This window comes from Hyaena hyaena, unplaced genomic scaffold (assembly GCF_003009895.1).
Source record: "Hyaena hyaena isolate Hyena2069 unplaced genomic scaffold, ASM300989v1 scaffold_44, whole genome shotgun sequence".
NCBI classification, from domain to species: Eukaryota; Metazoa; Chordata; class Mammalia; order Carnivora; family Hyaenidae; genus Hyaena; species Hyaena hyaena.
This window is the reverse complement of record NW_024080676.1, coordinates 4,773,523-4,798,064: the sequence shown is the minus strand read 5'-3', so window position 1 is coordinate 4,798,064 and position 24,542 is coordinate 4,773,523. Positions and strand designations below refer to the sequence as shown.

Sequence of the window (24,542 nt, the reverse complement as noted above, 5' to 3'; positions counted from 1 at the left end):
GAGAGAGCTCTTAGTACCTTCTCATCTGCTTTCAGGCAGTTTATGCGGTAAAGTCGAAACAGCAGTTGGAGTTGTCAGAAATGGGTTTGAGTTCTTGGGCCAATTAAATAAAAAAATTTTTGTTGTGTTTAGAATACTTAACATGAAGCCTATCCTCTTAGCAAAAAATATTTTTTTAATGTTTATTTTTGAGGGCGGGGAGGGGCAGAGAGAGGGGGACAGAGGATCCCAAGTGGCTGCACATTGACCAAGAGCCCTGTGCAGGGGCCCCAACTCACTAACCGTGAGATCGTGACCTGAGCGAAGTCAGCTGCTGAACCGACTGAGCCACACAGGCGCCCCCGCTTAGCACAGTTTTACGTGCATGAGACAACGTTGTTGACTATAGGTACAGTGTTATACAGCAGATCTCAAGAGCTTATTCATCTTGCTTAACTGGAACTTGATGCCTGTTAATTAGTGACTCCCCATTGCCCCCCTCCCAGCCTCTGGCAACCACCATTCTACTCTTTCATTCTATGAATTTGAATCTTTTAGATGCCTCATAAATACCTCCTATATAGAAGTGGAATCAATTGTCTTCCTGTAACTGGCTTATGTCACTTAGCATGTCTGCAAGGGTCATCCGTGTTGTCACCTATTGCAGAATTTTCTTCTTTCTAAAAGCTGAGTAACATTCCATTCTGCGTATATACCACATTTGGCTATTTCATTCATCTGTCCATGGACATTTAAGTTGTTCCATACCTTAGTGATTGCTAATCGTGCCTCAGTGACCGTGAGAGTGCTAGTAATTCTTCGAGATCCTGATTTCAATACTTTTGGATAAATACTCAGAAAGGGGATTGCTGGGTCATTTGGTAGTTCTATTTTTAATTTTTTTGAGGAACGTCCATACTGTTTTCCATAGCACCTGCATCATTTTGCATTCCTGTCAACAGTGCAGAAAGGTTCCAGTTTCTCTATACTCTCAACACTTGTCTTTTTTTTTTTTTTGTAATAGCCATCCTGACAGGTGTGAGGTGATAACCTATTGTGATAAGGAACTAGGCACATAGTCCTAGCCAGAGCAGTTAGGCAAGAAAAGGTATTAAAAAGGCTTCTAGGGGTGCCTGGGTGGCTCAGTTGGTTAAGTGTCTGACTTCGGCTCAGGTCATAATCTCACGGTTCGTGGGTTTGAGCCCCTCGTCGGACTTTGTGCTGACAGCTCAGAGCCTGGAGCCTGTTTCAGATTCTGTATCTCTCTCTCTCTCTGACCCTCCCCTGCTCATGCTGTCTCTCTCTCTCTCTCAAAAAACAAAAACAAAACATTAATAAAAAGTCTTCTAAATTGGAAAGGAAAAACTAAAATCATTTGTTTGCCCACAACATGATCTCATATATGTAAAAAATGCTAAAGATTAACAAACTGTTAGAACTAATAAATTTAATAAAGTTGCAGGATACAAAATCAACATACAAAGATTACTTGCATTTTATATATTAACAGTGAGCTATCTGAAAAGGAAATTAGGTAAACAATCCCATTTACAATAAATAACAACAAAAAGAATAAAATACTCAGCCAATTTTTTAGCCTCTCTCAGCTTCAATTTCTTTATTTATAAATGGGCATAATGATGTTCACCCCAGAGAATGTCAGGATTAAATTAGACAATCCTTTTAAAGTGCTTAGCATTGGGGTGCCTTGGGTGGCTCAGTTGGTTAAGCGTCTGACTTCAGTTCAGGTCATGATCTCATACTTGCAGAGTTTGAGCCCCATGTCAGGCTCTGTGCTGACAGCTCAGAGCCTGGAGCCTGCTTCAGATTCTGTGTCTCTCTCTCTCTGCCCCTCCCAACTCACGCTGTGTCTCTCTCAAAAAGAAATAAACATTAAGAAAAAAAAAAAATGCTTAGCACTGAGCCTAGCAGGTAATAAGCATTTGTTATGTGATAGATTTTCTTTTTCCTGGTAGAACTAAAAGACAGATTAGAGGGATCTGCAGTTTAAGAAATCATAATTTCTACAGGGACACCAGAAGGTAGCTTTTCCCAGAAAGAATTTCTAGGTGGTCTTGCCACAGCCTTGAGACCTTAGTTGTTTCAACTGATTATGTATATATTAGAATTTAGGAGAGTGAACTTATTCACATTGCCTCAGTGTAAAGTGTAAATACTTTGGTGTCTCTTGGTGTCATTTATATTGAATAAGAGATTCCGAGTCTTGGGAAGTTGGGTTTATGAATGGGCACTGGACTCCTTCCCTAGCCGAGATAGAAGTGGTTGAGTGTGTTAATATCTTAAGAACAGGGAAGAGTTTTTCACTCTTGGAGGTGTCTATAAATGGTTGATCATTTTTGCCTAGAAACTGTTGAGGGGATTGATGAATTCGATTAGCTCATCTCTCATCCTGCTTTAAAATCTTGAATTGTGGGGCGCCTGGGTGGCTTAGTCGGTTAAGCGTCCGACTTTCGCTTAGGTCATGATCTTGCTGTTCGTGGGTTCGAGCCCCGCGTCGGGCTCTGTGCTGACTGCCAGCTCAGAGCCTGGAGCCTGTTTCAGTCTGTGACTCCCTCTCTGACCCTCCCCTGCTCATGCTGTCTCTCTCTCTCTCTCTCCTAAAATAAATTAAAAAAACATTAAAAAAACAAATTAAAAAAAAAATAAAATCTTGAATTGTGATGAAAACCCAGAGACAAAATATTAGTGTATAGCAGGAGTAGTTTGAATTCCTTTAAAGGATGTTGCCACTTGAATTTAAGGTTTAAGTGCCAGTTTTAGTTACATGATCAACAGGTATTTACTGGATCTTATTTGAATTTGAAACTTTAATCAATTTCCTATTGTAAGAATTCAGGTTTCTGTAAGGCTTTTGGAGGGCAGGACACATGTTTATTTATTTATATTTATTAAAATTTTCTTTAATGTTTATTTTTGAGAGAGAGAAAGATAGCGTGTGAGCAGGGGAGGGGTAGAGAGAGAGGGAGACACAGATTCTAAAGCAGGCTCCAGGCTCTGAGCTGTCAGCACAGAGCCTGACACTCAGAGCCTGACATGGGGCTCGAACTCCTGAACTGAGGGATCATGACCTGAGCCGAAGTCAGACGCTTAACTGACTGAGCCACCCAGGTGCCCCCACGTGTTTATTTTTATTACATGTTGCCAGTGCTTAGCTTTGTGTAGGTGGTCAATAATGAATGAATAATAGTCATTTCCTTTTTTTTTTTAAGTTTATTTTGAGAGAGAATATGTGTGTGTGTGCTTGTGTGGGGGAGGGGCAGAGAGAGAGAGGGAGAGAAAGAATCCCAAGTAGGCTCCACGCTGTCAATGCAGAGCCTGATGCAGGGCTTGATCTCAGGAACTGAGATCATGACCTGAGTTGAAATCAAGAGTCAGATGCTTACTGACTGAGTCACCCAGGTGCCTGGGTCATTTCTAAGACATAAAATATTACCTGGTGGTGATAAATACCATGCAATTAATTTTTTTCCCTGCAGATGTTAGTCTAATGTTCTATTGGTTGTGTGGCCCCTTGTATTTATTCTATAAAGAAGAGGAAAGTATTGTCCATTAAGAACTATCTAACTTTCGAGGGCTCTGGGTGGCTCAGTTGGTTAAATGTCTGACGTTAGCCCAGGTCACGATCCCATGCATCATGGGTTTGAGCCCTGTGTTGGGCTCTGTGCTGACAGCTCAGAGCCTGGAGCCTGCTTCAGATTCTGTGTCTCCCTCTCTCTCTGCCCCTCCCCTGTTTGCACTCTGTCTCTCTGTCTCCCAAAGATAACTAACGATTAAAAAAAAAACCAACTATCTAGTTCTTTTTCTATTTCTTCATCATGTTTTAAGCCTACTCCTAATAATTAGAAATGCTTTAAATTGTTTTAATCAAAAAATTAAATGAGAAAAAATTGCTCTGCCTGTAAAGAATTGTTTTGACCTGTTGATGGTAAATACCCTTTACCCTCCATTTCTGGCTTTCATCAGATGGAATGATGCTTTAAAATTTAACTCACTTTAGTTATACTTTCAAGTTACTCTTCTTTTTTTAAATGAAAAAAAATTTTTTTCAATGTTTTATTTACTTTTGAGAGAGAGATAGAGACAGTGTGAGCAGGGGAGGGTCAGAGAGAGAGAGGGAGACAGAATCTGAAGCAGGCTCCAGGCTCTGAGCTAGCTGTCAGTACAGAGCCCAACGTGGGGCTTGAACCCATGAACCGTGAGATCATGACCTGAACCGAAGTCGGACACTTAACTGACTGAGCCACCCAGGCGCCCCTCCCCCCCCCTTTTTAAAAATTTTAATGTTTATTTACATTTGAGAGAGAGACAGAGTGCCAGTTGAGGGAAGGGCAGAGAGAGGGAGACACAGAATCTGAAGCAGGTTTCAGGCTCTGGGCTGTCAACACAGAGCCAAATGCAGGGCTCGAACTCACAAGTGGTGAGATCATGACCTGAGCCAAAGTAAGATGCTCAACTGATTGAGCCACTCAGTCAGCTCCCCTACCTTCCAGTTACTCTTAAGTGAGCAGTTCTAAAGGGGAGTCCATAAATAGAAGCTATCCAGTCTACCAATAGCAATATAAAAATAGTTAAGACTTTCAAAGGCCAAAGAAAGAAAAAGCTAAAGCAGGAAAGGAATTATAGCCATCTACCCACATAATTGGCAGTAGGGAAATGCAGTTCAGTATTTTTTTCTTCTTTTTTTTTTTTTTTTTAAATATTTTTTAATGTTTTATTTATTTCTAGGAGAGAGAGAGAGAGACAGTGTGAGCAGGGGAGGGTCAGAGAGAGAGGGAGTCACAGACTGAAACAGGCTCCAGGCTCTGAGCTGGCAGTCAGCACAGAGCCCGACGCGGGGCTCGAACCCACGAACCGCGAGATCATGACCTAAGCGAAAGTCGGACGCTTAACCGACTAAGCCACCCAGGTGCCCCTTTTTCTTCTTTTTTTGAGAGAGAGAGAGAGAGAGAGCATGAGTGCACACAAGTGAGAGAGGGGCAGAGAGAGAATCCCAAGAGGGAGAGAGGGAGGGAGGGACAGAAAGAGGGGAGAGAGAGAGAGAAGTGGGGCTTACCTGAAGCGGGGCACAAGCTTACCTGATGCAGAGGTTGAGCTCATCCAATGTGGGACTTGGAACTCACAAATCGTGAGATCATGACCTGAGGTGAAGTCAGATGCTTGACTGAGTCACCTTGGTGCCCAGTTCAGTACTTTTTGAACTGAAAAGATATAAATAAAAGTGTGATTATTAGATGAAGAGGGGAAATTGATAACGAAGAGTCACAGGCTTTTTAACCCTAAAATTCATGGGAGAAAAAGAAACCTGCTGTGAACCTGGAAAGCAAATGGGAACATTCAGGGTTGGAGGGAAGCATAACAAGCTGTGGTAGTGATAACATTTGTCATAAGTTGGTGACAGCAGCTAATAAGCCAGCAGTGTCCAAGTTTTGGGGCCCAAGCCTTTTCCTATAATTTAGGAATAGCAGGAAGCTTAGGAACAGACTACAGATGGTTGCATTCTGTTTTGGAATTGTTTTTGGAGGGTAAGGAAAGTCCTATAGGTGGGGAGAGTCCTGTATTCTGCTAATTTACATATATCATAGAGAGTGGAATATTGGTTGCTCATCACATAATTTCCTGATGACTTTTTTGTTATATTGTTCTTCCTTTGATAAGACAGCAGTGTGGCCCTTCAAGAAAAATGATAGCTAGAAAAAAAAGAAAGAAAAGTGAAAGATTGAACGTTTACTGATCTTTGGAAGACTCGCCTGTTCTCACATGCACAAGTGGGAAAACATGATTTAAATATCTGAATCCACTTTTGTATTTGTGCTGTCAAATCCCATCTGAAGAGGAACACCTGGGTGGCTCAGTTAGCTGAGCCTCTGGACTTTGGCTCAGGGCGTGATCTCACGGTTCATGAGTTTGAGCCCTGTGACAGTCTCTACTCTGACAGTGTGGAGTCTGCTTCAGATCCTCTGTCCCCCCTCTCTCTGCCCCTCCCCTACTTGTGTTTTCTCTTTCTGTCTCTATAATAAATAAACATTAGAAAAAAATCCTGTCTGAAGGGTACTGAGGAATAGATTCTTCAATTTTAGCATATGTGCTGCTAAAGCAAGCACAGGAATAGATTCTTTAGTGGTTTTTTTTTTTTTTTCATTTTAAAATTGTATTTATTTTGAGGGAGAGAGTGCGAGTAAGCAGGGGGACAGAGAGAGAGGAAGAGAGAGAATCCCAAGTAGGCTTCACACTGTCAGCTCAGAGCCTGACTCGGGGCTTGACCCCATGAACTGAGATCATGACGTGAGCTGAGATCAAGAGTTGGACACTTAACTGACTGAGCCACCCAGACCCGCTGCAGTGGTCTTTCTTGAATTTGAATCATTTTATTTTATATTTTTATCAAGTACCTGGCTTAGAGGGTTTGATCATTATATTTATAGGTAAGGCCAGTTTTGGTGGAAGGAAAGGGGAAGAAGAAATAGAATTTTAAGATTAATCCACATAAAAGTGGCTTACTTTTGGGGTGTCTGGGTGGCTTAGTTGGTTGGGTCGCTGACTTTGGCTCAGGTCATGATCTCACGGTTCGTGGGTTCGAGCCCCGCGTCAGGCTCTGTGCTGACAGCTAGCTCAGAGCCTGGAGCCTGTTTCAGATTCTGTATCTCCCTCTCTCTCTGACCCTCCCTTGCTCCCACTGTCTCTCTCTTTAAAAAAAAAAAAAAAAAAGTGGCTTACTTTTCTTTGCTTCTGACCTTTGGAGAGTTTGTGAGATTAACACGTGTTAAAGATAAAGGTTGCCGGTTGGTTATGTGGTCATCTGAGAGTGGCAGTCTGTTTTTGTTTTTGCGAGTCCAGACACTGTTTTATCCATTAGGTGGGTTTGAGGAGGCTGACTCCATTCAGGCTCGTAAGAAGCCTATTGCTAAATGGAAAGTTGGTAATTTGCATGAAGAATATACAAATTACGTACACCAGTTTGCCTCATTTTATCTTTGGGAGGGATACATTACAGTTGATTATATTAATGCTTTTTATTATTATTATTTTTTAGCAGCAATGATCTCATTTTCTTCTTGAAGATACCCTCTGGTTACCTTGTATGAATTCTCTTAACTACACTTTTTTTTTTTTTTAATATTTTTATTTATTTCTAGGAGAGAGAGAGAGAGAGAGAGCGTGAGCAGGGGAGGGTCAGAGAGAGAGGGAGTCACAGACTGAAACAGGCTCCAGGCTCTGAGCTGGCAGTCAGCACAGAGCCCGACACGGGGCTCGAACCCACGAATCGTGAGATCATGACCTAAGCGAAAGTCGGACACTTAACTGACTAAGCCACCCAGGCGCCCCGTCTCTTAACTACACTTTTATTAATAATTTTTTAGGATGGGCTTTTTTTTCTAGAAATGCCAGAGCCCATGTATTTTATGCTGATGGTTTGCTAGTTTTACCTGATATATCAGTTGAAGTTTAATTAGGACACAGAAACTATACAGTAATTGGAAAAAAAAGTGCTTAATATAAAGAATTGCTAACTATGGTGGGATTGGAGTAACAGGGATTGGCTAGTAAGTAAAGAGATCTCTAAAGATTATATAAATAGTAGATATCAGAATCAGTTTATATATATTGAGTTGTCATGTACATTTTAATATCTTGCAATTTTTTTTGCCAGTTATACCTTGATTAAAAAAAAAAAAGAATCCATTGTAATCCTTAGGGCTGAGATAGAACGTACAGGGAAGAGGTCCACACTTCGTTTAAGGCATGGCTATGGTTCACATTGAATGGCAGAAAAGCTGTTGTGGTGGAACTTGTTGGAAATTCGCCTTATAGAACCTGCTAGAAATTCACCCTTTAAGGTTCTGGGGAAAGCGTTCCTAGGAAGCCACTGGATGGTGGGTGCTTCTGAGTGCCGTGGACTGTTGGAGGCCGTCACTGGAGAAGCTGCCTGTGCTGTGAGATCTGGGGACTGGAGGAGCTGTGCATGCTGCAGGAGCCTGCCTGGGGCAGTGCCCTGGAACCCTGGAACGGGGCGGGGGGGGAGGGAAAGGCTCTTCCTCCTGCAGTGTCGCCCTAGCCCTCTTTGTTAATCATACTCATTGTCGTGCCAGCTGGAGAAGGAAATAAACAAGCTTTAAATAAATAAATTTATTTTGAGAGAGAGCTTGCAAGCGGGGAGGGCCAGAGAGGGAGAATCCCAAGCAGGCTCCACACTACGGGGCTCAAACCACGAACCCTGAGATCATAACCTGAGTGGAAATCAAGAGTTGGATACTTAACCAACTGAGCCATCCAGGTGCCCGGAGAAGAAAATATATTTAAGGGCTCCAGCTCTATTTTTGCAGAGTAGGCATGGATGGGTGAGAGGCATGAAATCAATAACTGGCATATGTGGAGAATCGTCTCACTCCAATGCTATGCCTCCCTTGTTGTAGCACTTCCTAAAACTTTTATAGGAGAGTATGAGATACTGGGTAGGATCTGAATGAATGAGGAGGGACAGAAACACATCAGAGAGGAAAAGAGACTGATGGGTGGTTAAATTTGCACTGACACACTTATTTGCATGTAAGCTTATAAAAGTCTATATGCTTTCCAGGTGGAATGACTGTTTCCTGGAATAAAGAACCTGGAACAAGACTGTTGAATTGTATATATTTTTTTAAGTTTATTTATTCATTTTGAGATAGAATCAATGGGGAAGGGGCAGAGAGAGAGCGGGGCAGAGGATCCAAAGTGGGCTCTGTGCTGACCACAGAGAGCCTGATGTGGGGCTTGAACTCACAAACTGTGAGATTATGACCTGAACTGAAGTTGGATGCTCAATGGGCTGAGCTCCCCAGGCACCCCAAGACTGTTAAATTATATTTAACCTAATAACTATTGCTTATCTATATTTTATTTTTTTGAGGCCTGCTGATGTTTAAAGTATTCGTATTAGGTTATTGATTTTCGCAGTTTCAAGCTTGCAGAGATCCCAGAGGGTGTCTTGTTTTATGGTTACTTTCCTTTCAGTTCAAACAATGTGTGTCTTTGAACGAGCTGTTTTTGGATTGCCCTGTCTTTTTACGTGCACTTTCTGGTAGGCAGTTATATATGAGGCTTTAGAAACTGGTGTTTGTGATGATCTTGAAATCTATATAATTTTATAAGAGTTAATTGCATTTCTGTCAAGGTCTAACGTATAGTAATTTTTTTTGGCCTTGTTCTAGGTCTAGGTATTGCACATGAATCTTTTGAACAAGTGTAGTTTTTAGTTATACTTACAGAGTAATACTCTTTTATCCTGAATTTAGCTTTAATGTCAGCATCAGTTATTTGGCATAACACAGCATTAAGGCTGAGAGTTTTGTTATTTTTTTAAATGAGCCTTTGAATAATGTGGAACAGTGACAATCACCGAGCTGAGTGGAGGTGAAGAAACAAGGCTGCATGCTGTGTGCTGTGATTGGTGCATTTGACTGACCAGAAGTTCACATTTGTAAGAAAACCCAAGACTGGCTTATGAAAAACTAAGAAGCTCTGGAAAAATGGTACAGAAAGGAGAAGCACAAGAGATAAGATAAAAATTAAGAAAAGAAAATCTGGAGAAGAGAGAGTAACTTCTTAGTAGAGGCTGCCAGTCACAGCTATAGGAGCAGGCCTTGGAGGCAGTGGCGATAATGAGCCCAACTAGAAGTGATCTAGGAGAGAGATTTCCCAAGAAGTAGGGAGGTAGAATACCAAAAAGACCAAAGAAAGGGTAGGATTTATTTTAGGGGCTGACATTTAATTTTAATTTTTTTAAATTTTGTTTTAATGTTTATTTATTTTTGAGAGAGAGACAAAGCGTGAGTGGGGGAGGGGCAGAGAAAGAAGGAGACAGAATCTGAAGCAGGCTCCAGGCTCTCTCAGCTTCTGAGCTGTCAGCACAGAGCCCGCCGTGGGGCTCAAACCCACGAACCGTGAGATCATGACCTGTGCTGAAGCTGGACGCTTAACCCACTGAGCCACCCATGCGCCCTTGGGCTGACATTTTAAATATTTATATTTATTAGGATTCTTTTCAGTTACATGTGACAGAAACTTAACTAGCTTAAGCAAAGAGATGCTATTGATTGGCTTAAGAAAATGAAAAGTCCAAGGGGTAGATTAAGCATGGCTTAATCTGTATTGAAATTCTCAAATCTCAGTGTCACTAGGCATTTGCTTCTTGCTTTCTTAGATCTGGTTTCCTCTGATTTGCTTTTTGAAAAGGCAAGGTCTTCACAAAAGATGGCAGTAATGGACCACCAGGAGCTTCCGTCTGACATCCCACATGGGTTTAGCAATCTTAGCATCTAGCAAGACTCTTGGAATTGAGTCCTTTTCTTCCTGGTTTGACTCTGTGGGCCTTTGCTTGATTATATTTTTCTTTTTTTGTTCTTTTCATTTCTTCCCATAGAACATTAAAATAGTTTGGTTGATCTTTGTCCAGGTTTCTGAAATGTGTTATGATAAAGAACTAAAACATTATTTGACAGTTTTAAGTAATATGTCATCTGATTAGAGATATAGGCACAGTAGCTGGGTTCCGTCACTATGAATAAAAAGAAAAATTCATGAATGAAGTGTAGGAACCACAGAGGTCTTAATATGAAATTTGTAATTGCATGCCACCGTAAGAAGAGCTGCTACATTTGCTGAATATGTTTTAATTACACCTTTGGGGAGGGGAGAACCTTATTAATTTAGAAACTAACCTAACAAGTGATAATAGGATTATATAATGAAAAAGTTCTTCACTTATTTTCGTTTTGAACACAATTACAAAAATAAAACCAAGTAAGTAATAATAATGACACTAAAGAATAACTCAGTAACAGGAAACTAAGAATTAGGAGGAGAAACCAAGTGATACAATTTAGTAATATTATCCTTGACATTATCATCAACTACCTTCTTTTATACTTCAATTGGAGATTGCTACATGCACCGGAAGTTGTACTTTGAAGTATGTATGGCTAGCTTCTGCACTTAGGAATCCCCATAGTCCTTCCCTTGGTTGCAATAATGGTTTCTTCACTCTAGTACCAAGGCCTACTTTATTAATATTTTTTCTTTTGGTAAGGTCATTTTGTGGCAGCTATCCATGTGACCAGGCTCTCGCAATCAAAGTCCACTGGTGTGAAACATACCTACATCATCGTGTTAACAGTTTTCATTGAACATTTATTTTTTTATTTTTATTTTTTTAAATGTTTATGGGGAGGGGGACGGAGGATCTGAAGCAGGCTGCACACTGTTAGTGCAGAGCCCGATGTAGGGCTCGAACCCATGAACTGTGAGATCATGACCTGAGCTGAAGTCAGATATTTAACTGACTGAGCTATGCTGGCGCCTCTTTATTGAAAATTTAAATACAGGGTATGTATATTGAGATTGTACAGAGGATAGAGCCTAAATTTTATTAAACTGTAAATATTTTTAACTGACAAAATAGATTCTTTTTAGGTGTTGAGAACTAAAACTGTTGAAAATTTAAATTTTTAAAAAGTATTTTTCAAAATACTTAAATTTTTTTTCAAAAATATTACATACTTGATGCACCATAAAATCCCATATGTTAGGATGCCATCTTTTCACTATCCCATCTTCTCAACAGTTGGTGTCATTCAGATTGAGTGGGAAGGTATATTGTGTTTTTCCAAAGTGGAGGTTGCTTAAGACGTACTGTAGTGAAAAAGTCTCATTGTCACTTCCAATTTCAAAGGATTTTTAGCAGTTGCCCAAAGAGCTCTTTAAAATAGTGATGCTTCAGGGCGCCTGGGTGGCTCAGTCGGTTAAGCGTCCAACTTCAGCTCAGGTCATGATCTCACGGTTTGTGGGTTCGAGCCCTGCATCGGGCTCTGTGCTGACAGCTAGCTCAGTGCCTGGAGCCTGTCTTCGGATTCTGTGTCTCCCTCTCTCTCTGACCCTCCCCTGCTAACACTGTCTCTATCTCTCTCTCAAAAATAAATAAAACATTAAAAAAATTAAAAAAGTAAAATAGTGATGCTTCAAAGAATAACATATATATGCAAATGCAATAAAACAAAAATTGTTTACAACCTAATGTTCAAAGTCATCTCATTGGGCCTCCTAGTTGCTCACGTGTTTAGTTATACCTGCAGTTGGCTACTTGTATTTTTGAAAATAGAGATAGTTGGGGGAAAGATAAAAGCTGAGTGAATTTTAAACTTCTGGAGGCCAGCAAATTACTTTAGTATCTTGTTCCTATACCTTATGATTTCTTTCTTTCTTTTTTTTTTTGTTATGTCTTTATTTTTATTTTTAGAGACAGAGGCAGAGAGCAAGTGGGGGAGGGGCAGAGAGAGAGGGAGACACAGAATCTGAAGCAGGCTCTAGGCTCTGAGCTGTCAGCACAGAGCCCGAAGCGGGGCTCGAATCCACAGATGGTGAGATGATGACCCGAGCCGAAGTCAGACGCTTAACCAACTGAGCCCCCCAGGTGCCCCTATACCTTATGATTTCTTAAAATTACAAAGCAGCACTCAGTAGATCATGGTTAGTTTGATTTTAGATGACACAAGCGACTATGATTTCTTTCACCTTTTTACTCTGGTTGAAGAGACTTATGATTAGGTTTGTAGAATATTGACTAAGGTAATAGGAGCTCTTTTTTAAGATATGAATGTCACATGTCAGAGCAAAAGCACTTGCTGTCTCTTGGATAGGATCACTCTGGACTTTGGAACAAATGGATTTAGAAGTAGTCTTTGGAACCTAATCTGATCATACATAGAAGTACTTTGTGTTTTAGTTGCCTGAGGCTGTGTCATTTAAGTCTGTTGGAAAAGAGAGTCTTTTGAAGTTTGGACTGTACTTTTCTGAGTGCTAAACAGATTTGAGGTAATGATAAGAGAGACACACTATTGTCAGCAAAGCATCTTCTAGAACTTTTCCCAAATAAGGAATTTTGATGTAATTTTTCTAATATAAATAAGCTTTCTTCTTTTGTATACCTGCCTGAGGGAGAAAAATTAAGAGAGGTGGCCTTAGCAGAATTAATACCAATTCTTGTGACACCCAAAAGGATACAAATTGACAAGTGAATACATGTTAATAAATTTGTGTTACTGATAGTTGGAGGAGGTATAATTAGCCCTCTTGACTGAGAACATTGGGTTGTCATTCTATAGGACCAAATCTTAGGTCAGATTTCCAAAAATGTTAAGGTTAGGATAATCCCTCAGGAATTTTTTGGTTTCTTAAAAAATTTTTTTAAATGTTTATTTTTGAGGAGGCGAGGCAGAGATACAGGGAGAGAAAGAGTCTGAAACAGGTTCCCACTGTCAGCACAGAGCCGGATATGGGGCTTAAAACCACAAACCATGAGATCATGACCTGAGCCAAAGTCAGACGCTTAACCCACTGAGCCACCCAGGTGCTCTAGGAATTCTTTAATTTCTAAGTAATTTAATTTAGGTTAAGTTGCTCTAGTACTTTGAAATTAGTTTATGTTGAGATCAAATATGGGGGACAAATATACTTTTGTAGACTTTGGAGTCTAAATTAGAGCTAAGAGGTCCTAATTACAAAACCTTGGACAGCTACTCTAAGGGCAGACCTTAGGGATAAAATGTTTCAATTTTTTTCTCTAAGAAATTGGATATTATTTCCTGAAGCCTTATGGTACTTCTTGTCTACTTTGAGCTGTTTCTGTTATTTAAAAATCCTGCCAGCTTGGACACATGGGGCCTGTTTTATCCTTTCTCTATACATCAACTTTCATGATACCAGTTTAAATTTGATACGCAGAAAAAGGAAGAATAATAGCCTCTTGTTTAATACTTATGTGTATTCCTATCTAACAGCTCTCCCAGAAAGCTACACATTGAAAACCATTATTTCAGAGCCTGAGAGTTGAAAAAGTAGTCAGAGAGTGCCTACTTCTCTTAGGGTGGTAAGTCAGATTTAGACGACTTTAAATATAGCTCATATTTTGATAGATGTTGCCAAGGTTGTGGTTCTTGGAGAACAAATCAAGTTAAGCAATTCGCTAGGGAGGAAACATTTAGTTTTGTGGGTATGCAGTTTTGGTAGCAGTCAGCCAAAAGATACATCTGCAGGATACGTTCCCCCCCTCCCATCTTGAATTTTGCAGATTCATGGGTTCAACATGTTTCAAAAGCACTTGCATTTCATTATTCTGTAATTGATTTTTCAGCTGTGGATTCTGTTTCCAGTTCTTTCACTAAGCAGATCACCTTACATGTAGAGTTCCATCTAGTGGTAAGAGTAATCATAGCAGACAACAAGTAGGTTATACAAATTATCCTTTTTTTCTTTATTTTGATTTGATTTGATTTATTTTTAAAATAATTTATTTATTTTTAAATTTACATCCAAGTTAGTTAACATATATGCAACAACGATTTCAGGAGTAGATTCCTTAATGCCCATCCCTCCTCCCAAAACCCCTCCAGCAACCCTCTATTCTCTGTATTTAAGAGTCTCTTATGTTTTGTTCCCCTCTCTGTTTTTGTATTATTTTTTCTTCCCTTCCCTTATGTTCATCTCTTTTGTATCTTAAATTCCTCATATGAGTGAAGTCATATGCTATTTGTCTTTCTCTGACTAATTTTGCTTAGTATAATAACCTCTGGTTCCATCCACATAGTCGCAGATGGCAAGATTTCATTCTTTTTGATTGTTGAGTATAGTCCATTCTCTCTCTCTCTCTCTCTACACACACACACACACACACACACACACAGACACACACATATGTATATGTATACCACATCTTCTTTAATCATTTATCTATCAATGGACATTTGACTCTTTCCATACTTTGGCTATTGTCTATAGCGCTGTTATAAACATTGGGGTGCATGTGCCCCTTCGAAACAGCATACCTGTATCCCTCGGATAAACAGTAGTGCAATTGTTGGGTCGAAGGGTAGTTCTATTTTTAATTTCTTGAGGAACGTCCATACTGTTTTCCAGAGCGGCTGCACCAGTTTGCATTCCCACCAGGAGTGCAAAAGAGATCCTCTTTCTCAGCATCCTTGCCTGGGTTGTTAATGTTAGCCATTCTGACAGGTGTGGTGATATCTCATTGTGGTTTTGATTTGTAGTTCCCTGATGAATGATGTTGAGCATTTTTTCGTGTGTTGTTTGGCCACCTGGATGTCTTCTTTGGAGAAGTGTCTATTCATGTCTTTTGCCCATTTCTTCACTGGATTGTTTTTTTGGGTGTTGAGTTTGATAAGTTCTTTATAGATTTTGGATACTAACCCTTTATCATATATGTATTTGCAAATATCTTCTTCCATTCTGTCGGTTGCCTTTTAGTTTTGCTGATTGTTTCCTTTGCTGTGCAGAAGCTTTTTATTTTGGTGAGGTCCCAATAGTTCATTTTTGCTTTGATTTCCCTTGCCTCCAGAGACATGTTGAGTAAGAAGTTGCTGCAGCCAAGGTCAAAGAGGTTTTTGCCTGCTTTCTCAAGGATTTTGATGGCTCCCTGTCTTACATTTAGGTATTTCATCCATTTTGAGTTTATTTTTGTGTATGGCATAAGAAAGTGGTCCAGTTTCATTTTTCTGCATGTCGCTGTCCAGTTTTCCCAGCACCATTTGCTAAAGAGACTGTCTTTATTTCCATTGGATATTCTTTCCTGCTTTGTCAAAGATTAGTAGGCCATATATTTGTGGGTCCATTTTGGGGTTTTCTATTCTGTTCCTTTTATCTGAGTGTCTGTTTCTGTGCCATTTTTCTTTCTTTTTTTTAAATGTAAGCTCTGTGTCCATGGTGGGGCTTGCACTCATGACCCTGACATCAAGTCACATACATTCTCTATCAATTGAGCCAGCCAGATGCCCCCAAACTTTCCTTTTTGATAAGCCTTGCCTCTTATTCTTCTTTGGGATAGTTGCCTAATATATGCATTTAAATACTGGAGTCCTTGCTATCTCTGTTATGCCTACTGTCTAGCTACTAATTCTCCTGGTTCTGGTCATCTATTAAAAAGCTCCTATGTGATGAGGAAATTAACCTTTACTATTCACTTTGATTTTCTGTGATATTTATATCAAGTTGTAGCTAGATTTAGGTCAGATCTGCTTGGTGTCTTAAAATTTATCTTCAAAGATGTGGTTCTACATGTAAGAATGTAGAATAATATGATCAATATTTTCCTATTGCCTGGCTTCAACAAACCTTAATATTTGCTATAAGTCCTTCAAATGAATCTCCTTTCTCCCATAGCTCCATGATTTATCACAAGAATAGTGCTAGCACCCTGGAAACTCCCCTCATACCTTCTTACCTCCTCTTAATCACTACTCCTCAAAGGTAGCCAGCTTCCTGAATTTTATGGTAAATATATCTTTGCTTCTCTACAATTTTACCACTTAAGTAAGTATTGCTAAGTAATATAGTTTTGTCTGTTCTCAAAATTTGATGTAAATGGTCTTGCATACTAAGTAGTCTGTGTGTGAGAGAGAGACAGTGTGTGTGTGAGAGAGAGTGTGTGTGTGACAGAGAGAGTGTGTTTGTAAGACGTCTTTTGCTCATCATTATATGTGAGATTCATTCATGACAGTGCATGTGACTGGAGTTTGCTCATTTTCATTCTTGCAAAATACACCATTATATATACCACAATTTAAAAAATCATTCTGGATGTTTTGGAAATTTAGAAATTAATGTTACAATGAATTTTGAGGCACATGTGGCTGCATATATTAGACATGTTTAGAATTGTTGGGGTCATAGGATACACTTTTGTTCAACTTTAGTAGATAAGACTAGTTTTCCAAAATGATTGTACCAATTTATAGCTCCACTATCAGTATAAAAGAGTTACTGTAAGTTTCTCTAAGCTTTGGTACTGTCATTCTTTTTAATTTTAGTCATTCTGTTGGATAATAGTATGTCATTGTTTTAAAATTTGCTTTTCCTTGATATCTAATGATATTGAGCATTTTTTTTCTTTATGAATATATGGGCCATTTGGCTAATTTTTTAAGTGAGATTTTATTTTATTTTATTTTATTTTATTTTATTTATTTATTTGAAATGTTTTATTTATTTCTAGGAGAGAGAGAGAGAGAGACAGCGTGAGCAGGGGAGGGTCAGAGAGAGAGGGAGACACAGACTCTGAAACAGGCTCCAGGCTCTGAGCTGTCAGTCAGCACAGAGCCCGACGCGGGGCTCGAACCCATGAACCATGAGATCATGACCTGAGCAAAAGTCGGACGCTTAACCGACTAAGCCACCCGGGCGCCCCATAAGTGAGATTTTATTGAAATTTCATGCCTGTTTTTCTATTGGGCTTGTTTTTTCTTTATCTTCATTTTTTTTTGAAAGAGAAAGAGAAAGAGTATGAGTGGAAGAGAGGGGCAGAGGTAGAAAGGGAGAGAGAATCTTAAGCAAGCTCCATGCTCAGTGTGGAGCCTGACATGGGGCTTGATCCCATGATCCTGGGATCATAACCTGAGCGGAAATCAAGAGTCAGATGCTCAAACAGCTGAGCTACCCAGGTGCCCCTGTGATTAATACATTTTTCCCCCCAAGGTTATTTATTTATTTTGAGGGACAGAAACAGAATGAGTAGGGGTTGAACAAAGAGAATGGGAGACAGAGAATCTCAAGCAGGCTCGGTGTTTCCAGTTCAGAGTCCAATGCTAAGCTTGAACTCATGAAACTGTGAGATTATGACCTGAGTGGAAACCAAGAGTCAGATGCTTAACTGACTGAACCACCTGGGTGCCCCCTTGTGGTTACTATTTTTAATGTGGTATTTAAAAACTATTTAAAAAATTTCCCAGCCTCAGTTCAATAATGTATTCTTTTATGTTACCTTCTAGTAGGTTTATGGTTCTGCTGTTCACCTTTAGATTTGTCATTCACCTGGAATTGATGATCTTTGTGTATATTGTCTGATAGATGTCAATTTTCACTTTTATCCAGTGTCCCATACCATTTAGTCAAAAGGTCATGGATTCTCCAGTGATTTGCAGTGCCATCTTTACCCTGAATCCGGTAAAGAAAGGAAGCAATAAAGATAAGAGCAGAAATTAATGAAGTAAACAGCAAATATGTAATAGAGGGATTCAGCAAAATCAAAAGCTGTAACCCTGACAATGTTAATAAAATCAATAAACCTCTAATAAGATTCATAAATTAAAAAGAAGATAAAACATAAATTATCAATATCAGGAACAAAGAGGAGGACATCACTATGTAACTTTGTAGTTTTTTTTTTTTTTAATATTTTTATTTATTTCTAGGAGAGAGAGACAGCGTGAGCAGGGGAGGGTCAGAGAGAGAGGGAGTCACAGACCCTGAAACAGGCTCCAGGCTCTGAGCTGGCAGTCAGCACAGAGCCCGACACGGGGCTCGAACCCACGAACCGTGAGATCATGACCTAAGCGAAAGTCGGACGCTCAACCGACTAAGCCACCCAGGTGCCCCTGTAACTTTGTAGTTCTTAAGAAGGACCATTAAAAAGTACCTAAGAGGAGGGCTTGCCTGGGTGACTCAGTTGGTTAAGTGTCCAACTCTTGATTTTGGCTCAGGTCATGACTCATGGTGAGTTTGAGCCCTGTGTTGGGCTCGTGAGATTCTCTCTCTCCCTTTCTCTCTAACCCTTTCCTCTTGCATGCATATATGCTCTCTCTCACTATCAAAATGAACATTTTTAAAAAACAATAAAAAAGTAAAAGAAGGAATCTCTAAAAAGTAAGAGGATATTATAAACAAATTTATACCAATAAAGCTTGAAAATTTATGTGAAATAGACAAAGTCCTAGAAATGTCCAGCTTAACCAAAATTAATATAAGAATAGAAAATTTGAACAGTCCTATAACATAAAATAAATTGAATATGTAATTAAAAACCTCACAAAGAAAACTCTGGGTTTAGATGGCTTCATCAGCCAGTTTGATCAAACATTTAAAGAAGCAGTAATACCAATCTCACATAAACTTTTTCAGAAAATAGGAAAATAAAACACATTCACCAATTAATTTTATAAGGCAACACAATCTTTTTTTTCTACTGTTTATTTATTTATTTTGAGAGAGAGGGAGAGAGAATCCTAAGCAGGCTCTGCACTGACAGTGCAGAGCCTGATGCAGTGCTTGATCTCATGAACAGTGCTGAAATCAAGAGTTGGACGCTTAACTGACTAAACCACCCAGGTGCCCCAGACCAGCATGACCTTTATATAAAATCTAATGAAGACAATACGGTAGTCCCCTTCCATCCATGGGGAATATTTCCAAGACCGCACCTCCCCCATTGGATGTCTGAAGCTGTAGATAGTACTGAACCCCATATATACTTTTTTCCTATATGTACATAGCTATGGTAAAGTTTAATTTACAAATTAGGCATATTAAGAGATTAAAAATAGCTAGATAAATAGGGCAATTAATAAAATAGAACAATTATAATAATATACTGTAATAAAAATTATGTGCATGTAGTCTTTGTCTCAGAATATCTTTTGTGCTGTACTCGCCCTGCTTGTGCTGACGTGAGACGATGATACGCCTATGCAATGAGAAGTAAGGTGAATGATGTAGGGATTGTGGTAGTTGTTAGACTACTGTTGACCTGATGATAGGCCAAGAGGAGGAGGCTCTGTGGACTGCAGAAAGTGAAACCGGATGCTTGGTGCGCTACTGCACAGGCATTCCCTGCTTTTGGAATGTTTATGTTAGGCCATGTTTCTGAAGGACCTCCATTAGTGCCTGTTTTCACTAACTGAAAGAAATCCGAAGAGGATTTCCACTTTTATGAAAAAAGGCAAAAGAGTGAGAATAGTATCCAGCATTTATTTTCCATTGAGCTATTATAGAGGCAGCTCAGACCCTGATCTGCGAGAGTGGTCCCACCAAGCTCCTTCCCCTGAGACCTACACTCAGCATCTCAGGAGCAAGCTGCCTTAACTTTGAACTATGTCTGTGAGGATCTGTGCTTTATAGGTCCTAAGGGATCAGAAAAGGCTAAGATGGGTTATTTTTGGGGTTGAGATGCAAAAAAATTTCCATATAAGTTAATGATGATTGCTTCTTTATGACATTTTGGCTTATGAAAGATTTCATAGGAATGCTATACTTTTGGAAAGCAGTTCCATGACTATCTCACTTACAAATATATATGGAGAAATCTAAATTATTAGGAAATCAAATTCAGCAATATATAAAAATGATGATATATCATAACAATATTACATTTATTCTAGAGATGCAGGGTTGGTTTAACATTAATTAATGTCATTCACCACATTATTAACAAAATAAAGGCAAAAAATATCAGTAGATGCACAGAAATTGATAAAATTAAGCACTGACTCATGATAATAAACAAATAACCCTTGGAAAACTAGGAATAAAAAGATAATGCCTGAATCTGATAGTTTTTGCCAAAATGATGGGTGGGGAAAGGTGCCATTCTTCAATTTGCTTTACGCTTGTAATTTTTATTTATTTATTTATTTTTAAAATGTTTTATTTATTTTTGAGAAAGAGCGTGAGTGAGTACGGGGGTGGGGGGTGGGGGTGGGGGGTGGGGCGGAGAGAGAGAGAGAGACAGAATCCGAAACAGGTTCGTCTCTGAGCTGTCAGCACAGAGACTGATGCAGGGCTTGGATCCATGAACTGTGAGATCATGACCTGAGTGAGCTAAAGTTGGGCATTTAACCGACTGAACCACCCAGGTGCACCAATCCTTGTAATTAAAAAAAAAAAAATTCTTTTAATATTGATTTATTTTTGAGAGAGAGTGAACAGGGGAGGGGCAGAGAAAGAAAGAGAGACTCCAAAGCAAACTGCGCTGTCAGCTCAAAGCCCAACACAGGGCTCGAACTCACGAACCATGAGATCATGACCTGAGCCTGTCGGTGCTTAACTGACTGAGCCACCCAGGAGCCCCCACCCTTGTAATTTTTAAAGTTGAGATGCCTTTCATGTTTGTTAGTCACTTAGGGCCCCCTGTTTGATGAATTATTTCGTCCTAGCTTTTGTCTAATTTTCTCTGAATTGAGTGTATTGTTCTTAGAAATTTTAGACATAAAATTTTAGAATGATAAATTCTGGGGGCGCCTGGGAGGCTCGGTCGGTTAAGCTTCCACCTTCCGTTCAGGTCGTGATCTAACGGTTCGTGGGTTCGAGCCCCGCATCGGGCTCTGTGCTGACAGCTAACTCAGAGCCTGGAGCCTGTTTCAGATTCTGTATCTCCTTCTCTCTCTCAACCTCCCCTGCTCAAGCTGTCTCTCTCTGTCTCAGAAATAAATAAAACATTAAAAAAATTTAGAATGATAAATTCGGAATACTATTCCTTTTATATGCATGACAAAGATTTTTTCCATTTTATGGCTTTTTATTTTGTTATTTTAAAGTTTTATTAAAATTTTTTTTTAATGTTTATTTTTGACCCAGAGAGTGCGCATGTGTATGGGTGAGAGGAGGAGGGGCAGAGAGAGGGAGACACAGAATCTAAAGCAGGCTCCAGGTTCTGAGCTGTCAGCACGGAACCTGATGCGGGCTCAGACTCATAAACCATGAGATCATGATCTGAACTGAAGTTGGATATTTAACCAACTGAGCTACCCAGGCGCCCCTTGAAGTTTTAAATCTATTTATGTATGTACGTGAGTGAATAGTATGTTCACATGAATCAAAAATCCTGAAAATACAAAAGAGTATACAGTGAAAAGTTTTTCTCCCACTCCTGTTCTTTCATGCCTGTTTCTCTCTCCAGAGGTATTTTGATTTCTTTTTTAAAGAACTTTGTTCATAATGCCAAATGTACAGACATTTGCAATTTTAATGTAGTTAAATGTATTAATCTTTTCTTTGTGGATTGTGCCTTTTATGCCTTGTTTAAGACATTTCCTCTTCCTCATTTATTCTTTGTTCTTTTCTAAACTTTTTAAAGTTTGACTTTTTATATTTAGATCTTTATTCTGTCTGGAATTTATCTTTTGTGTATGATGTGAGGTAGGGATCATCCTTCCATATTATAAAACTACTTGTCTGTGTACTTTTACGTTATGGGATTGTTTTGTCTGATACCACTTTCAGAGCGATGGGAGACTACTGTTGAGCTTCATGTACGCATTGGCAAATACAATGAACTGGTCCAGTTTTTAATTTCTGTTTTGTTCCTACTTGTAGATGAGTGCTTAGAGTCCTGATAAGTACTGCCTTTCAGGCCCCATAATATGCCCTTGTATCCTCTAACATGTCTGGAATTTGTGTAGGCTGTGATGGGGCAGGGAAAGGAAGGTTTCTTTGTCATAACTAACAAGGAGAAAGCTTTTTTCCCATCTCTTCGATTTACCAATGCCTCATCAGAAGCTTTCAGCGCTTATGTAAGATATTAAATTTTTTTCTTGAACTTGAGCAAACTTAGACTTTGTTTTAAAATAAAATACCATAGAGTAGGAAGTTGTTCTTGCTTAAATATAGTAGTTTTTTCATTAGTCCTAGAAATCTCTTAAGTTCTTAACTTGATATTCTCAGCTGGATATTGTGTATTCTGTGGAAAGGAATTAGTGGGCTGTGTGGTATGGGGGTAATTAAAAAATGTAACCCAATATATGTGTCTTTTCCATTTCTTATCTTCCATTTTACTTCTTTTTTAACCATTTATCTCTCTTATATCCTCTCTTACCAAATGCCCCACTCTGAAAAAGTGAGGAAGAGGAAACAAAAAACTAGGTTAAAGACAGTAAAGTGGGGCAGAACAAGAGTGAATGACCATGGGAAGGAAGGGAAGAAAAAGCAGGAGTAAAGAAATGGAGATTGCTTGTGACCTGTGTGTTAGGACTCCCAAGGGAACCTCTTCTGGAATTCTTTGTGAATAGGTAGGAGCAGCCTTGAATTTACTTACTCTTCTACCAGTTCTACCTATTTAGGAGGGGGAGTGCACTTGGGAGATGATGGCCAGGTAGGAAGGACTCTGTTATGTATGTATATGTAGCTAGGGCTTTCTGCTTCTAGTTCCTTTCTCACATGTGCATTTGATCCAGTTTAGTGCTGGAGGGTCATCTGTAATAGAAAGTTTAGAATTTTAACTGAGTATTGTGCTGGATATTAATAAACTAAAGATCTAAAAGTGATATGTCTGTCTGTGGTTCTACTTAAGGAATATAATGGATACTATTCATGTATATTTACATGTTAGAACTAATTTTATCTGAAATCTGTTTTTCAAAATTGAAGGGGATGTAAAATCCATAAAATGATAGTTTAGACTCAGTAAATGATAAGAACCTTTTCGGTGCTAATACATGTCATGATTTCTCTGGCCCTCTCAGGGTAGTGATTTCTGATTGGCAGTGATATAAACAGTAGTTTTATATTGACTATTGTTTCTTGACTGAAATAAGCTGACATTAAAAAAAGATTTTGCCAATGGTTTAGGATACAGTTGTTTTTTATTTTAATTGGCTATAATCATTGGCATCTTTACAGGGAAAAGAACCTTTCTTTGTATGTAGAAAGGTTGAAGAGATAAGCAGGTTAGGGTATTTTTCTTTACTGACTCTTTGGCTTGAGAATACGCATAAATTTACATTTTTACATGAATTCTTATGTTATCATTCCAGAGGAAAAAAGGAATTTAGAAGCCACCAATTGAGGATTTAGACTGTTGATTAAAATTATGGGATAATTTTTCAAGCCAGTAGTGACAAACTTTGAAGTTTTCCCATGCCTTGTTTTCTTTATACTGTTGTTAAAAATTATCCATGTAGTGTTGACAAAGTGGATTATAGATTACTAATATTTAATATTTAGAGTGTCATTTTTCCTTCAACAGTACTTTGGTACCTAGGAGGTTGTGAAAGACTCTAAGTTGTGATTTTTTTAATTTTATTTTTTTTATTGTGGGAATGTTTGTATGCGTCAGGTGAATTTTGACTTTGCCTGACAGATGTGATGACTTGACCTTTCTGGCTTGTGTTCTACTCTGTGGTTATATAATAGATGACTGTTTATATAATAAGGATTAGAACAAGCCATTAGAGATAATTGATAATGGATACAAACAAGTGGTGTTGTATCTGCTATCAGAGGTGGAAAAACATAGTTCTTATATGTAACATGTTAGAAGTACAAAGGAGTATAGAAGTTAGGTATTAGAAAACAATGAATAGTGAAGAAAATATTTCCTGAGAGTCAAAGGAACTTTGCCAGGAGTATAGCCTGAGATATAGGAGTGGAAGTCTAGCTAAGATAAGGGACCCACGGAACATATCAGCTTAGTATTATTCATTGACAGAAAAATGAAATCAGGAGCAAGAAGTTTCTCAAGTGCCCTAGCAGGAAGAATCTGTTTGAACAAAGGTTGGATTTAGATGACGGGCAGAGGCATCTAGAGTTGAAGGATTTTACTTTTATTTTATTTTATTTTGTCTTATTTTATCTTATTTTATTTTTGAGAGAGACAGAGTATGAACAGGGAAGAGGCAGGAAAGAGGGAGAGTTTTAAGCAGGCCCTATATTGTTAGTGCAGAGCCCAAAATGGGCTCGAACTCACAAACTGTGAGATCATGACCTGAGGTGAAATCAAGAGTTGGATGCTT

At 39.0% G+C, this 24,542-nt stretch overlaps 1 protein-coding gene across 2 annotated transcripts in view; it reads left to right on the top strand.

Annotated features, from left to right (window-relative positions):
* ARHGAP19 (Rho GTPase activating protein 19) overlaps positions 1-24,542 on the top strand; it is a 61,829-nt gene that overhangs the window by 400 nt on the left and 36,887 nt on the right. The gene's annotated exons all lie outside the window — the stretch shown is intronic.